Raw genomic sequence first — 15835 nt, forward strand, 5'->3', positions numbered from 1 at the left:
AGAACAGTAAAACACAGTTTTCTTTTTCAGATTTCTAAAAGTCTGTTCTCAGCAGACTAAACAAGACTAGGAAAAAATGCAGTGCTTCTCGGTTACAAAAGGTACAACGATTAAAATACAGGGAGGTGAGATGTTGCATCTTCCCCATTTCTTTGACATAATTAAAGTTATCTGAAAATTACCATTTGCAAATGAACATCGGAAAACAAAACCATGAAAGAAGCATGCACGCAGTATGGCATGAGTGGAAATGCATTGATTTCCACAATTATGGCCCCTTAAGCAGCCCTCAATTCCCAGCCTGGCATCCACAGTGGCCATGCCAGCAGGAACGCTTGGAAGTCATATGACAAATGACATCAGGGAACAGTTCTGAGTTGAAATAATGGAGCCTCTTAAAAGGATGCTTATTTTTTGCTAAATTTTGGCTCTAGGTGTAGATACATTCACATATATCTATATGTGATATCATAGGTAGATCTGGGCAACGCGAGTGGGAGGAAAAAGTGGCCAAATGGAGACGGAAACTGCTGCAGCCAGCAGAGCTGCCAAAGGAAATCTGTGCCAAACCACAGCCTTAGAAACCAAAACTGTTCTACTAGCTTAAATGTTTTTCACATACAAATAAAATAAATACGGCTGACCCTACTTGTTGGTGAGCATGCTAAGAAACTAAATCTGTTAACAGGAATACAGATGCATAGCCAAAGTTTTTTATATTTACCAAAGCACAGCAAAATTAACAAGAGGGTGAACTAGCTCAGAAAAAACCTTACTTAGTTGAGGGAGCCAATTAGTAGATGAAGACAATGAGGTGGCCGCCCCCAGCAGAAGAATAATAATGACACTTGTCTTCCTTCTCTCCTGACCCAGACCCAATCACAGCATTTAGCTGCCAGAAAGACTATCAGCTTATTTGAGAGAAAGAAGAGTGAGTGCTCTGAGGTTTGTTGCTCTTTCAAACCAACAACAATGAAACACTTTCTCCAGGGAACAAGGTCAAAAATATCAGCTGCTTCTCTCTCAGAGGCAGGTCCTAATGACCAGTTCCTATTAAGAGATCCTGGTTTACTCATTTGATCCTTTTCCAGCTCTAGAGCTTCAACAAAAAAGCTCCACTGACAGCAGTCATATAGTCAGACAAGAAAGTCTTACTCCTTGGGAAGTAGGAGGCTTGGAATTGAAGCTGCTGCCTTCAAGGGGGCCTGTGATGGACACACCAGTGCCCTGAGTGAGGGCTTAGGCCCCAAGGCTGTTCGGTAAGTGGTAGGCATCTCTTTCAACAAGGTCATATTTACAGTGCTCAAATTCAGCTTAATGCTACATCTATTTCATCTGTCACAATCCCAAACTCAGTGAAACAATGACAGAAAACATGTCAGACAGAGTGCAGTGGTTAAAAAGACAGGCTCTAATTTGCCTTCCCACATCAGGACACAGGGCATCACCCGCAAAGTGAGCGATGCTGGCAGGACAAGGAGCAAGACCAGGAATTGCAACCTGCAGATTGAAGCCTTGAAGGTTGGAAATGCACACAATCATGACAAGAATATAAAATTCCAATTCAGCTTTCTTCATCTAGTTTAGAAAAGATACACCAATTAGAGGTGTGACATCTTTACTAGGATAGTTTCGCTTGGCACACTTTGTTGTACTTAAGTAGGTAGAGATGCCTTATTGCATCTGTAAATGGGCTGTAACAGTACAAGTACGTCTCCAGTGAGAAGATGAACCACTTTCACATAACTGGTGGCACTAATGCAAAACAGCTGCTGTCTATGGGTGAAACCGAGCATTTGTATGCTCACGCACAACCTCCTAGAGGAGAAATGACATATTAGTTCAGCCTATTTCTATTTGCTGACTGAAAAAAAAACAGAGCAACTATGTCAGTAAGGCACTCTCTGCCCTTGCTAAGGGGTACAAAAACCTTCTCTTAGGCCTGATAATGAAATCTTGATTAAAATACATCATCCTTTTGGGGTTTTTGGAGCTGTGCTTTGGCATTTCCCCCTGAAATCAACTGCTATATCTGAATAAGTTTATGTGTGAACTTTTTCTTTTAGTACTAACTGCACTTGATTTGTTGTTTGTAGAAAAAAAGCCAGTATCATTATTAACAAAGAACAACCTGTGCATTCAAAACTGTGGTTTGATTTTAAGCTTTTTACTCCGTATGCTTCGCTTACATAGCTTTGAAAAGGCTTGCATAGGACGATCTTTGTTTGTTTCAGATTTGGTTTAATGTTTTTACTTTAAGAGACTGCAGAATTTTCTGTGATTGAAGGATGGGTATTGCTCTGAAGCAGAGGTACAGCCACAGTCACATTCATGACAGTCAGATAATGGACTTCAAATAACAAGTGTCCAAAGATTAGCTTCCAGCACAAGGACCAGAGTTCAGTTTGTGATAAAATGTTACCCAGGCAGAAGGAAATTTCACTGTCTCTTTCGTTAGCACAGGATGCCTGGATGACCAAAACCTCCAGGTTTCCTACCTACAGTAGGAAATATGAAGACATGAAACATGCTGCGAGGGTTGGGTGCACAGGAGTAGAGCAACTGTGGTACTTTGAGAGTCCTTACCTTACACCTCTTCCTTGGATAGTGAATACTTCTTTCAAGTGCCTCTTGCTGGCAGTCAAAGGTTTTGACACCTCCTGTAGCACTGGATTTATTCACATGAGATTAGGTCACTGTGCAAGAGACATGCAGGAGTTGAAGCTCACTAAGGAGTGGATTTTCATCTCAGTGCCTGTTCAAGAAGAGGAAAGGGTAAAGGTACAGTGAAGCAATATCACCCACTATATCATCCAATGTTATGGGCTGGAAGGTGAACATCAGTCTGTAGGCCCGGAGCAGCTGGGAGAGCTGTGGGGAAGAGCTTCTGTTACAGTACAGTACAGGGTTTCATTTAGGAAAAAAAAAAAAAGCAGTCAAACATTACCACTGATTTTGAAAATCAGAGTTCTGGAGTTAATGACAACAGCTTTCCACTAACCTCTGATTGCTCCTAGAATAGATTTTCCTAGCAGGTTTTTTCCAGTTTATTCTTCGCCATTGTATCTGTGTCAGGACTAGACACACACAGTGAGGACTGATCATCACGGTGAGCTGGAGATAACTCTCAGTGGAGCTGGAGCAGGAGATGGCAGGAAACCCCTCCTGGAACATGGTCCCTGAGAAGGTCGTCTGCCTTTCTCTGCCAGAGGCTAGAAATTAGAGGAAGCCATGTAAACACATTCCACTATGCCTAGTTTTCCTTCACTGATCCAAATAAAATACTTACTTTATGAATTGTTTCTTTCTCAGTTAGCATTTGGGGAGCCAGTGCCCTCTACTTGATCCATAAAATGAGTGGGCTTTTTCCTTATTAATAGAATCATAGAATCATAGTAGAGTCAGGGTTGGAAAGGACCTTAAGATCATTTATTTCCAACCCCCCTGCCATGAGCAAGGACACCTCACACTAAACCATCCCACCCAAGGCTCTGTCCAACCTTGCCTTGAGCACCACACTTGTGGCCGTCCTCTGGACTTGTTCCAACAGTTCCATGTCCTTTTTATGTTGAGGACACCAGAACTGTACACAATACTCCAGGTGAGGTCTCACGAGAGCAGAGTAGAGGGGCAGGATCACCTCCTTCAACCTGCTGGCCACACTCCTTTTGATGCAGCCCAGGATATGGTTGGCTTTCTGGGCTGCGAGCACACACTGAAGCCGGCTCATGTTCATTTCCTCATCTACCAGCACCCCCAAGTCCTTCTCCACAGGGCTGCTCTGAATCTCTTCTCTGCCCAACCTGCAGCTGTGCCTGGGATTGCTCTGACCCAGGTGTAGGACCTTGCACTTATCCTGGTTGAACTTCATGAGGTTGGCATCAGCCCACCTCACAAGCGTGTCAAGGTCCCTCTGGATGGCATCCCTTCCCTCCAGCATATCAACCGGACCACACAGCTTGGTGTCATCGGCAAACTTGCTGAGGGCGCACTCAATCCCACTGTCCATGGCACCAAGAAAGATGTTGAACAAGACCGGTCCCAACACCAATCCCTGAGGGACACCGCTCATTAGTGGTCTCCAGCTGGACATTGAGCCATTGACCACAACTCTTTGTGTGCGGCCATCCAGCCAGTTCTTTATCCACCGAGTGGTCCACCTATCAAATTGATGTCTCTCCAATTTAGAGAGAAGGATGTTGTGTGGGACAGTGTCAAACGCTTTGCACTGTCCATCATTTCTGTAGCCCCATCATAGAAGGCCACCAGATTGGTCAGGCAGGATTTGCCCTTAGTGAAGCCATGCTGGCTGTCACCAAGCACCTTGTTGTTTTCCATGTGCCTTAGCATGCCTTCCAGGAGAATGTGCTCCAAGATTTTGCCAGGCACAGAGGTGAGACTGACTGGTCTGTAGTTCCCTGGGTCTTCCATTTTCCCCTTCTTGAAAATGGGGGTTATATTTCCCTTTTTCCTGTCGTCGGGAACTTCACCTGACTGCCATGATTTTTCAAATATGATGGCCAGTGGCTTAGCAACTTCATTTGCCAGCTCCTTCAGGACCCGTGGATGGATTTCATCAGGTCCCATGGACTTGTGCACATTCAGGTTTTTAAGATGGTCTCGAACCAGATCCCCTCCTACAGTGGGCCCAGGGTCTTCATTCTCACAGTCCCTGCATCTGCCTTCCAAGACTTGGGTGGTGTGGTCAGAGCATTTGCCAGTGAAGACTGAGGTAAAGAAGTCATTCAGAACCTCAGCCTTCTCCAAATCCAGGGCAGCCAGTTCTCCTGACAGGTTCCAGAGGGGGCCCATGTTGTCCCTAGTCTGTCTTTTATTCGCTATGTACCTATAGAATCCCTTCCTGTTATCTTTAACATCCAAGTTTAATTCTAACTGGGCCTTAGCTTTCCTAACCTGGTCCCTAGCTTCCCAGACAGCATCCCTGTATTCTTCCCAGGCCGCCTGTCCTTGCTTCCACCTTTTATAAACCTCTTTTTTCCTTTGAATTTTTCTCAGCAGCGACTTGTCCATCCAAGGAGGTCTCCTGGCCCTCCTGCTGCACTTCCTTCTAGTCAGGACACAACACTTCTGAGCCTGTAGCAGGTGATCCTTGAATATCAACCAATAGTCTTGGGCCCCCTGCCCTCTAGGGCTATATCCCATGGAACCATACTGAGCAGGTTCCTGAAGAGGCCAAAGTCTGCTCTCTAATAAGATAATAAAATAGTTAATAATTAATAAAATATTTTAATAAATAAAGTAACAGTATTTTGCAAATTAAAAAAAAAAAAATTCCAAGCATCCCATTAGATGAAATGCCACCATCTGTATCCAGTCAGAAAAAAACAATCATATTTAAGTATGCAAGATTGAAGCAACTTGTTATGTTCTAAAGCCACATTGGGGTTTTACCATCAAAATCAAGTTAAAATATTTTGAGGGCTGTAAGGCAAACTTTGATGATCAATGTAAGATAGACCTACTTCTAAATACATTTACCCACTTACTGGCATGTCGAGTTCAACTGTAACTGGTCGAGAAGGCACAGTGACCTATCCTCACACACAGAAATGCTGACTGATTTCAGAGAAAGCATTTGGAGCTCTCAGAATATCAACAGGCATCAGCCAAAATGAATTCCAGCCTCCAGCTTTTCACAAGAGCACTCTACCCAATCTTTAAAGCACAGAATGGTTAATTTGGCCATAAGTGTTCGAAACTATTTGATTTCTAATATTTCTTTTTTGCTTCAAGGGCATTTTGACCATGGATCAGGAAATTATGAAAGTTTCAAGGAACAGATTCAAACAGAATTTTGCATTGAACAGGCTGGCGTGACTTTCAGGAGTAAGAAATTCACTCCTTTGCCCCTCTCCATTTCTTTGCTATTCCAAAAGGTCACCACAGCAGTATTTTATTGGTTACTGAAGTTACTGGAATTTTTCTTGGCCAGTAGTGGAAAGCTACTCAAAAACATACTGACATATGACAAGACATAAAAACATATTGATGATTTAGGGTCTGATATCTTTGAGTACATGGGCTGCCATTATTGCAGTGTGGAAGTGTAAAATCCATGGTAGGTTGTTTTACTGCTGCTGCAGATGTAATGCAGATTTTCTTCCTCATCTCTTTTTTAAGTCGCGTAACTGTCATGGTTTAACCCCGCCCGGTAACTAAACCCCAAACAGCTGCATCACCCAGTGTGATGGGGAAGAGAATCCCCTCCAGTGGTATGGGTAAGAGAACAGAAAAGTGGGAAAGTCAGTGTTGAGATAAAGGCAGTTCAATAGGTAAAACAAACCTACACACACAAGCAAAGCAAACCAAGGAATTCATTCACTGTTCCCCATCCCAAGCAGGTGTTCAGCCATTCCCAGGAAAGAAGGGCTCCATAATGTGTAACAGTTACCTGGGAAGACAAACACCATCACTCCAAACATCCCTCTTTCCTTCTTCTTTCTGCAGTTTTATCAGCTTTATATGCTGAGCATGATGTCATATGGTGTGGGATATCGCTTTGGTCAGCTGGGATCTGATATCCCGGCTGTGTCCCCTCCCAACCTCTTGCACACCCCAGCCTCTTTGCTGGTGGGGAGGGCTGAGGAGCAGAAAAAGCCTTGACTCTGTGCAAGCCCTGCTCAGCAATGCCAAAATCATCCACGTGTTATCAACACAGCTTTCAGCACAAATCCAGAACATAGCCCCATACTAGTAACTATGAAGAAAATTAAATCTACCCCAGCTAAAACCAGCACAACAATTCCATGATTTTCTGCACACTGTTTTCTAATGAATATAGAAATGCGAAAGAAAAAAAAAAATGTCTGTTTCTTTTTAGTCTTAGTTGCTCTTTTTTTTTTTTTTTCTGGGCATGTACTAAATACAAAATTAAATAAAAAGGGCTCTTACAAAGTCAGCAGAGAATAAAAAATACTAAATATTGCACTTCTGCTGCTGAAGTTGGAAGAGCAATGAGTGAAGTGGTATCAAGGACAAATTTGCTACAGAACTGCCTGCTCCACTGAAGCTAGCACTGAACTCATATTGTTAAATTGCCAGAAAAACATCTAGGCTCTTCTATAAATATCCTTTGCACTGATCCAACTTAGCAAAGGCAAGCAACTAGGTAGTGCATTTCAACCAGCTACAGTAATTAGCACTTTCCTCATCCATTGTTAATTGCTTGCACAAAAACAAGAGTCATAATCATACTGCACTCCAGCTCTGTCAGTTATGTTAATTGTGCAGCCGCCACATTTTGAAACTTAAAACAATGCAGTGATAAGCAGAATCTTCAGTATTTAACACAAGTGTTTAATTGGGTCTCAAGGAGACAAAAAATTATGCTGTGTATTGGTGATGAAGTAGATGACTGTAATGATTACCTGTACTTGAGAGAAGACTGCAAAAGATGCGAAAGATCACACTGTATTGTTACTCAGTAGGTGGAGCACAAATACATAACACAAAGGTAACCACCAGTAATAATCTTGCCTATAGCCCTGTAACTTAATTTTTTGCCATCAGGAGGAAGAGGACCATAGACCTCTACGCTTGCTCATCTTACTACCATGTTACTTATGTGGTATACATAGATATTAAAACATCAGTGTACACAAATAATTTTAGCAACTAGTGAGTGGCTTCATATACTCATCATACATGCACATTGTTTAAAAGAAGACTTTGCATACCCAGGTGAAAGGGACCTGATATTCAAGGACTGCTGAACAGGTCATCTTTAAAAAATCAGATTTTTCATTTTATTTCCAGAAAGGTGCCTTAAAACATAATTTCTAAAATCAGTAATCTTTTAAAATTAAGGTTTGCTGTTCTGTGGTGTTGTACTCCTTCCTTCCCCCAGCCTTTACTGCTGAGCCTGATGTCATGTGTCATGGCATGTCCCTTGGGTCAGCTGGGGTCAGCTGTCCCAGATGTGCCCCCTCCCAGCCTCTTGCCCACCACCAGCCTGCTGACCTTTGTGGGAAGGAGTGATTTGGAGAGAAAGTCTTGATGCTGCGCAAGCGCTGCTCAGCAGTAGCCAAAACCCTGCTTTGTCATCAGCACTGTTCTAGCCACAAACGCAAAACACAGCACCATATGGGCTGATAAGAACTCCATCCCAGCCAGACCCCCTACAGGTACTTTCCATGTTTGATTTTTCCAGTGTTTCTGTAGACTTTGACAGTACTGGTTTGGCTAGGTACTATTCCATCTCTTATTTTTGCCATATATGCTGACTGTAAGCCCAATGTCCGATGAAGCTAACTCTTTTATAATGAATAGCAAGCTAATGCTTAAAAGAGAGATTATAGTAAAATAAGTCATAATACTTAAAGCATTGTACTTGCAAAATAACACAGGTCTAGAATATGTATCGTAATGCTTTTATACTGCAGCCTAATTGTGCAACCATACACTGCATTTCTACCTTTAAGAAAAGGTCAAAACTATTAGGTTTTACTACCCTTTAATTCAGAGACTAAAATGTATAATTTGAATCCTTTATCCACCTTTCTCCACCACTCTGTCCCTTTCCCCTTTCTAATATCAGGGGACAACTATAGTCTTGTAGCTACTCCTCGGCGTTAATTAGGTTTTAACAGGGGGGCTGCAGATAAATGTCTAAAACTCTGCATGTGGATCTGTAGTCAGTCTCACAAAACACATCCTGCATGAAAAAAAAAAAAAAGAGGCAAAGAAAAGTAATAAATTGTATGAATGATAATAGACTGCCTAACTTTTTGCTGGGATGTATATTACCATCTTGCAAAGCTATACACAGCTTTGCAAGCACTTTTTCCCCCTCACTTAATGAGCAATCTTGACTCTTGGAAAAGTATGCTGTCCCTGCTAGTGCTCTAGATTACTCAGCATTTTTCATCAGAGCAACCCAGGAGGCAATAAAAAGTTACCCTGTCTTAGGACAACACAGCCACTGCCTTGGACTTGGGCAGCGTAAATCTTTGCAAAGCTGCTGTGAGGAAACCTGACCTTGGTCTTCGGCAGACAAAGTGGGGAATGAATGACAAAGGACGCAGCAATTCATGGCACTCCCAGGTTAAGCATCTTGCGGATTTTTTCACATCTGCATAAATACCAGGCTCTTCCGAATTATGAGCAGCATTCTGAATGAATATAAATAATGATCCTGCATTCTGACTACAGCCCATCTGTGCAAAATCAAGACCAAGGAACACACTGAACTGTGAACTAGCTTGATGAAACAACTGTGCAGGTTGATTGAAAAAAGATGACAACTATGAATCACCTCCTTAGATTGCCAATCTCCCTCTAGAAAGAGGGTATAGTGGTTCCACTAACAAGACAAACACACTTAGGGTAACAATGACACTTCTATACACAGCATATGAATAAGTCCCATTTGTCATCTACTCCTGCTTCCCTGAAGTTTGTAACAAAACGTTACTATTCACAGTATTTTCTACCCCGGTCTTTAGTGAAAAGAGTCAGAAATTAAGATTTTGAAAGAGGCCTAGAAAGGCTAGGCACAAAAAAAAGTGTCATTTCTTTTGAACCAAAGCAACATCCCAGCTGCTGTAGCCTCCTTGGAAATTCCCAGCCCCTGCTATTTTGGGAGCATAAGAGAGATGTTAAAGAAGATTTTCAACTTAAAGAGTCTTTACATGATTACATTAAAAACTACTGTACTCACAATATGATGGAATAGACATGCACAGTGCTGCTATTGCTATGCAAGGGAAAGAGAAAATTCTAAATGTGAGTACCTGCAGCCTTTTGAATGAAATATCCTCCAGAACAGACACCATATGATTCCCAGGTTACAGTGATGATTTACACTTACAGAAATGCTAAAAAGTTTTCGAGTAATGAGGATGGTCAAAAATAATAGTATCAGCAGATATAAATGGTTAATATAAAAAGCAGAATTTGGAGATATATTTGATGTGATTTTAAAGGCTGCACAGCCAAACATATCATCTACTAATAAAACCTACTACCATGTTGTTGTTGTACCCTTCCAGTTATATCAGTACTCTGATGTGATTAAGGAAATAACCCAGTTCTTTCATGCTTGACTTCTTTTCCTGTCAGGCTGTAATTAATGCGTGTCACTAATGGGTTTAAGCTGAATTACAGCTCCTGGCAAATTCTGCTTCTGAATGCGCCCAAATTTCCTACATGCTTTAAGATAAATTTCCAAGCATTGAGGTATAATCTGGTTTCTAGCAATTGAAAGGAAAGTTAGTGAAATCAGCAAGGCAAGGGACCAACTGACTTTTAAGAGAAGACAGATAGCAACATAAAATGAACCTTTCAAGATGTACATTTTCAGTTTGGATTCGGGCGCGGTGCACCCAGAATGCGTATATCCAGATTTTCCTGCATAGCTGTGGGACATAGAATTGTAGAATCATAAAATAGGACCTTAAGATCATCCAAAATAGGGAAAAGTTTTAGAACACCATGGGAGAATGCCCTCTGACCACAGTGGACGTCAGGCTGAAGCTTGATCTTAGTTTCATGCAGCGTTTCATCACAGCAGTGCCTGCTACCCAAAGGCTTTCAGCAAGCATGAGGGAGCTCATACATAAATGGATTCACAAAGTTTAAGAAAAGAAGTTCACAGTTGTCATACTTTTAGGACTGAAAGTAAATGGACTTGTGTTTTGTCATAAATCTACTGCAAAAATACATACAGGCTTATACCCCCTTTCCTCAAGAAAACTGTAGCTAGACCATGTTTTTCCACGGTGTTGAGTACCAGGCGCAACAGTGACATCAGGCATATGTTTATTTCTGCTCCACACAACTCTCATGACTGTCACTATCTGCCATTAGAAATGCTGCCTTCAAGTCTGAGACTGCAGAAAAAGTCATATACTCAGTATCAAGGAAACACCCCTGTTACAGAGTTTGATGATTCCAGGGTGAGAGAGGGGCGAAGCACAGTGGATAAAAAACAACTAGTTTATTACTGTAGGAAAAGATAGGGAGGAAGAGCTGGCAAAGGGTAAAAGAGACACCGATGGATATTTCTGGTGAGTGTTTATCTCACCAACCCCAAAGACCATGTGATGACGATCAGGAAACCAGCTCTGAGAGACATCATCACAGTGCGAGATGCCAGGCTCAACCTTAGCAGGCGTCCCCATGGAGGCAATGTTGACCTGGGTGGTATGAGGGTCTGCCTGTCCACACTGTATGAGGCTCGGGCTTTTATGCTAGTGAAAGGACACTCATTCCAATGTAGGGGGCTGGCCGATGTTGGAAAGGTGGCCAGTTAAGGCTATTTGCTGTGACTGCGCAGTTAGTATGGAAGGGTCTCTGTTCGGAGATTTCCAAAGTGGACTGTGGGACTTTTAGGGGATTTTAGGGGAGGAGCCACCACGGACCATTATCTCATATGTTTTGGAACTGATATAAGACTCCCTTTTGCTAACAGTGGTGTTAACCCCCCTATTTTCAAGGTTATGTTCCCACAACCCATGCCAAACAGTACTGCTCTGTTTCTGTGTTTCACCACAGACCATCATCTATTGCCACAACCCTCTTCCCTTCTTTCAAGTTGAGCCTGCTGCCTTCTCTTCTGCCATTTGAGAATGTCTTGCCTAGATAAGGGATTGCCTTTCAGAGCATCAGCAAGTCTCCAGAGAAGATTGTTCTGTTGCAGTTGCTTCACATTTCAGAAACAGTCTGGAGATCTGCATATAGGCTTGAGTAGTACCAGGAGTAGATTGTGCTCCGTGAAACACCTTTTATTCATTTTTTTTCCCAAGCAGATTAACAATTATAAATACCTTATGTCCTTCATTCAATAAAAGTGTTCATCAACTAAATAGATTCATGATTAATAATTCCGAGTAAAATTGTATTTCAAATTACTGAACATTTCCTCTTTACTTTTCTAGCCTCTGGAAGTGAATAAAAGAATTTAGAGGAGGAGTGGGAATAAAATTTAGTGGAAAATATGAAATAAATTTTTGGTGACTTCATGTTTCCCTGCCCTGTTCCTTTGTCTGACTAGCTTCACAGAACATGTTTTGCCAGCTCTTTTTAATGCCGATTTGAGCTAGGAAGGATCTAGACAAAGGCTACAACCTTTGGGCTTGAAGAAGGACTTTCTTGGCCTGACTCTCTGTATAGGCATTGTCCAAAGAACTAAAAAACCTACAGCCTTGGGAAAACAAAAACAAAGGAATGCTGAAATTATATTCCATAGAAACCTGGATCTGAAACTCATTCTAGCAAAGACTAACATAAAATTTTACAGACACGCTATTGCATCAGTACTGTATATGAATACAATTGAATTTATAGGAACAGGACAGAAAGAGAAAACAACTACCAAATACCAACTACTGATGTTTAGTACAGGCAGGAAAATGTTATGTTATATATATAGAAGCAGACAACAAGCAACTGAAAGTTACTTTAACAGCTTTTAAGTGATTCTTTGGCAGTGCTAAAACATTAGAGTACCCTATTACTTTCTACAAACCGGTTTCTGGACAAATCAGTCACCTAGATAGGAGACCAGAATATTTGTGTGTGCAATATCACCTAGAGCCTTTGCTGAGTCATTTTGCATTTTTCTGTGTCTATCAGCATATCAATAGATATCGGAATTCAATCGCTTATTCATGTAGTTGCATCAGCTCAGCATTTCCCAGACTCCTGAGCTTTTCCTGGTGGTCTACAAGTCTACCCTGCATTCATTCTGCTGCCTGCTTTACATCATTATATGAATTGGTGTAATTGCCCAGCAGAGTAGTGCCTGGTATGTCTCATTAGCATTCTTTAATTACAGCAGGATTGAGTGGCATGTCTTTTACTTCTAAAAACTATTCACTGTCTAATACAAAAGTGATTATAAACTAATCTCTAAGCTTTGGCTTCAGCTTGGACCTGACATTTTTATAAGTATCTATACCTCATTCTGGTAGTTCATGACAACACATCCCCTTGATTGAGCTGTTGCCTGTTAATAAGCAATCTGTCCTAATTCATTATCTCACACTTTATCAAGCATAGGTAAAAAAGAGTCTGGGAAATTCTTTTAGCGCTTATTTGACTTGTTAGTAAATGTTCACACTAATTTGAGCTTTTTTCCCTCTTAGCTCCTACTTGGTGATTCCAGTGACTAAAAATGAATACGTTTCAGCTGGAGCTATGCATGCTTTGTAGTACAAATACAAACTAACATGCTCTGCCTCCATATTGGTCCCTACCCCAGCTCTCTTGCTGCCCCTTCTCTTCACAGAAGGAGATATCAATGAAGTTCATCTGGAAAAAAATAGACTTTTCTCTGCAATACTCATTCTTCTCATCATGGTCTAAGCAAAACCGGTGGACCAGGATTCTCAACAGTTCTGCCACAGGAGAGGCAAAACTGCACTTGAACCTGGGGAAAGCAAGAAAAAGGGGGAAAGGGAAAAAGAGGAAAAGGTTTCTACAGGAATTAGGAGTCTGCTCCTCAGTCCAGTTTTGGAGACCTAAGACCCTTGTATTATTACTAGCTCTTTGTAAAATGCTGGGCTAAGCAAGACAGACCATAGAATAAAGTTTTGCCTCACAGCACAAAACTGAGTTGCATAAAGTCTTAATGGTCCTAGTGAATGATCTACAAGGAGCCCTGTCATTGCCATCTTCATAAATGTCATCACCTTAGCTGATCAAACTGGATTATGTTTTTAGATCTAACATGCTCAAATCTAAAAAGAGCTTCAAGGTGACAGAAGTAAAACAAAAATACTTTACAGTGTTAAGTGCAAGTCAAGATTACCCAGGTTAGTTTATTACTGAAAGAAAGAAAAATTACTACATCCTGTAGGGAGTATATGCCATTTTCCATTTAGGCTGAGGAGCAATGCAGTGAGCCCCACTAGCTGAATACAGAAATCCTGGCTATGAATTAGCTTTTCTGCACCACAATGAACACAGACATCTTTATCCTAAGCTATGTGGTTGTATTAACCACTAAATTTAGTTTCATGCCCACATTAGAGGTTCAGCACATGAAATGACTGAAAGGTACCACATCCGTGAAAGATGCGTTTTTATTCTTATAGGACATGCTTCAGTGTATACCTACTAGATTGCTGCTAGAAAGGGCAGCTGTGAGAGGAGAAAACAGGATAAGCAAAGCCACAGATACTGTCTGGAGACAAGCACACCTTCAAGAAAGAACTAAAGATAACATTCACCTGATCTGAGAGGTCAATTTAATGTACAAATTGCTAAGCAAGTCACAATGAGGGCACATTCTCTGTTCCATGAACCCCTTCTAGCCTTGAGTCCACAACCAGAATGTTATGTTTTCTGCACTGTGGACAATTGATGGAAAACTCTCCTGCTAGACACAGAATGTTTACATTGCTTAGTAAAGCATATTTCCATCAAAATTGTATTTGTAATGGAGGACCTATGGTCTTTTCACACATGAAATGGAAGGTTTTTATGCAATAGGATCCAATTATTTAAGGCAGTGACTACCACTGACTGAAATTCATTTCAAGTAAAACAAAGAAATGGGCACTACATTACAGTTTGAAGGAACTTGTACAAAGCTGAATAATGCATTTTATTAATGAATGTTCTTCTCTCCACAATATTCTCACAATAGAAGTCTCAGTTACAATAATAGAACTGATTAACTCCCACATAAACATGAAAAACGCATCTTTTAGCATACTATTTGATAGCAGAATAGAGAACAATGGGGGAAAAGGAAATACAGGAAATTAAAAATAAAATCATTTATCTGCTCTTCTGTTTATTGTAATACGTCCTGCCCTACTCTGTACAAACAATTTTTAAAGCAAAACCCTCCGATATTAGTTGCTGAGACAAAAAATCATACAGCAGGCTGCAGCTGTGACTCATGTGCAGGTGCAACGCCACTGCGGATGTTCTTAGTCAATGTACCAAAGTCTTCTTTGGAGTTAGCAGAAATTGACAACAGGAATGATGACTAAAGTTAAAAATCGTACTAAAAAAGTAATGTCAGAATAGAAGAAAGTAGTTTAATACCCTTCTTCTGCTATGCCAGCTGTAGGTGGAAGTCAGCTAACAAAAGAACATTTACCCAGTCTTTTGAAAGTGGCTCCTCTGTAAAACTCCATTGTTCTGCCTGAGATTCCTAAATAATGCTTTGAGAATGAGAGTTACAATGCTGCAGAATTAATGGACTTCTACCAGCAGGACATCCTTCCCTCTCTCCTCTTCAGGAGGAAGAGAGAGGTGTAATTTTGCTTGGCATATGAAAACACTGAAGGCAGCAGCCAAATTGCACATTTCATTCCCATTAACCTCACCAGCCAACAGGAACCTCTGAAAAGGAGCAACGTAATACTTGATAATACTTGCTTGTTTACCTTCTTTTTTTTCTAATATGTTGTTAGTGTTTAGTAAAACAGTAATCCCATCTCCATCAGCAGATTAATTTCATAAAACAATAGTGATCTTATAATTCGTATTCTGGCAGGGATGAAATTATGGCAACAAGAAAAATATTTCAAAGATGGCAAAGCAGATTTAAGTAACATGCCTCTGGAATAACATATTTCAGAAGGGAAAAAAGTTGCTGCATTACCTCAATTTCAGCCAGAGAAAGAAGTGAGAATATGCAAGAAGAACAGCCCTGCAGACACCAAGGTCAGTGCAGAAGGAGGGGAAAGGGTGGTCCAGGTGCCAGAGCAGAGGTTCCCCTGCAGCCCATGGCGCAGACCATGTTAGGGCAGGCTGTGCCCATGCAGCCCATGGAGATCCATAGTGGAGCAGATCTCCACCTGCAGCCCTTGGAGGACACCACGCTGGAGCAAGGGATGCCTGAAGGGGGCCGTGACCC

Source organism: Lathamus discolor, chromosome 2 (genome assembly GCF_037157495.1).
Source record: "Lathamus discolor isolate bLatDis1 chromosome 2, bLatDis1.hap1, whole genome shotgun sequence".
Taxonomy (NCBI): Eukaryota; Metazoa; Chordata; class Aves; order Psittaciformes; family Psittacidae; genus Lathamus; species Lathamus discolor.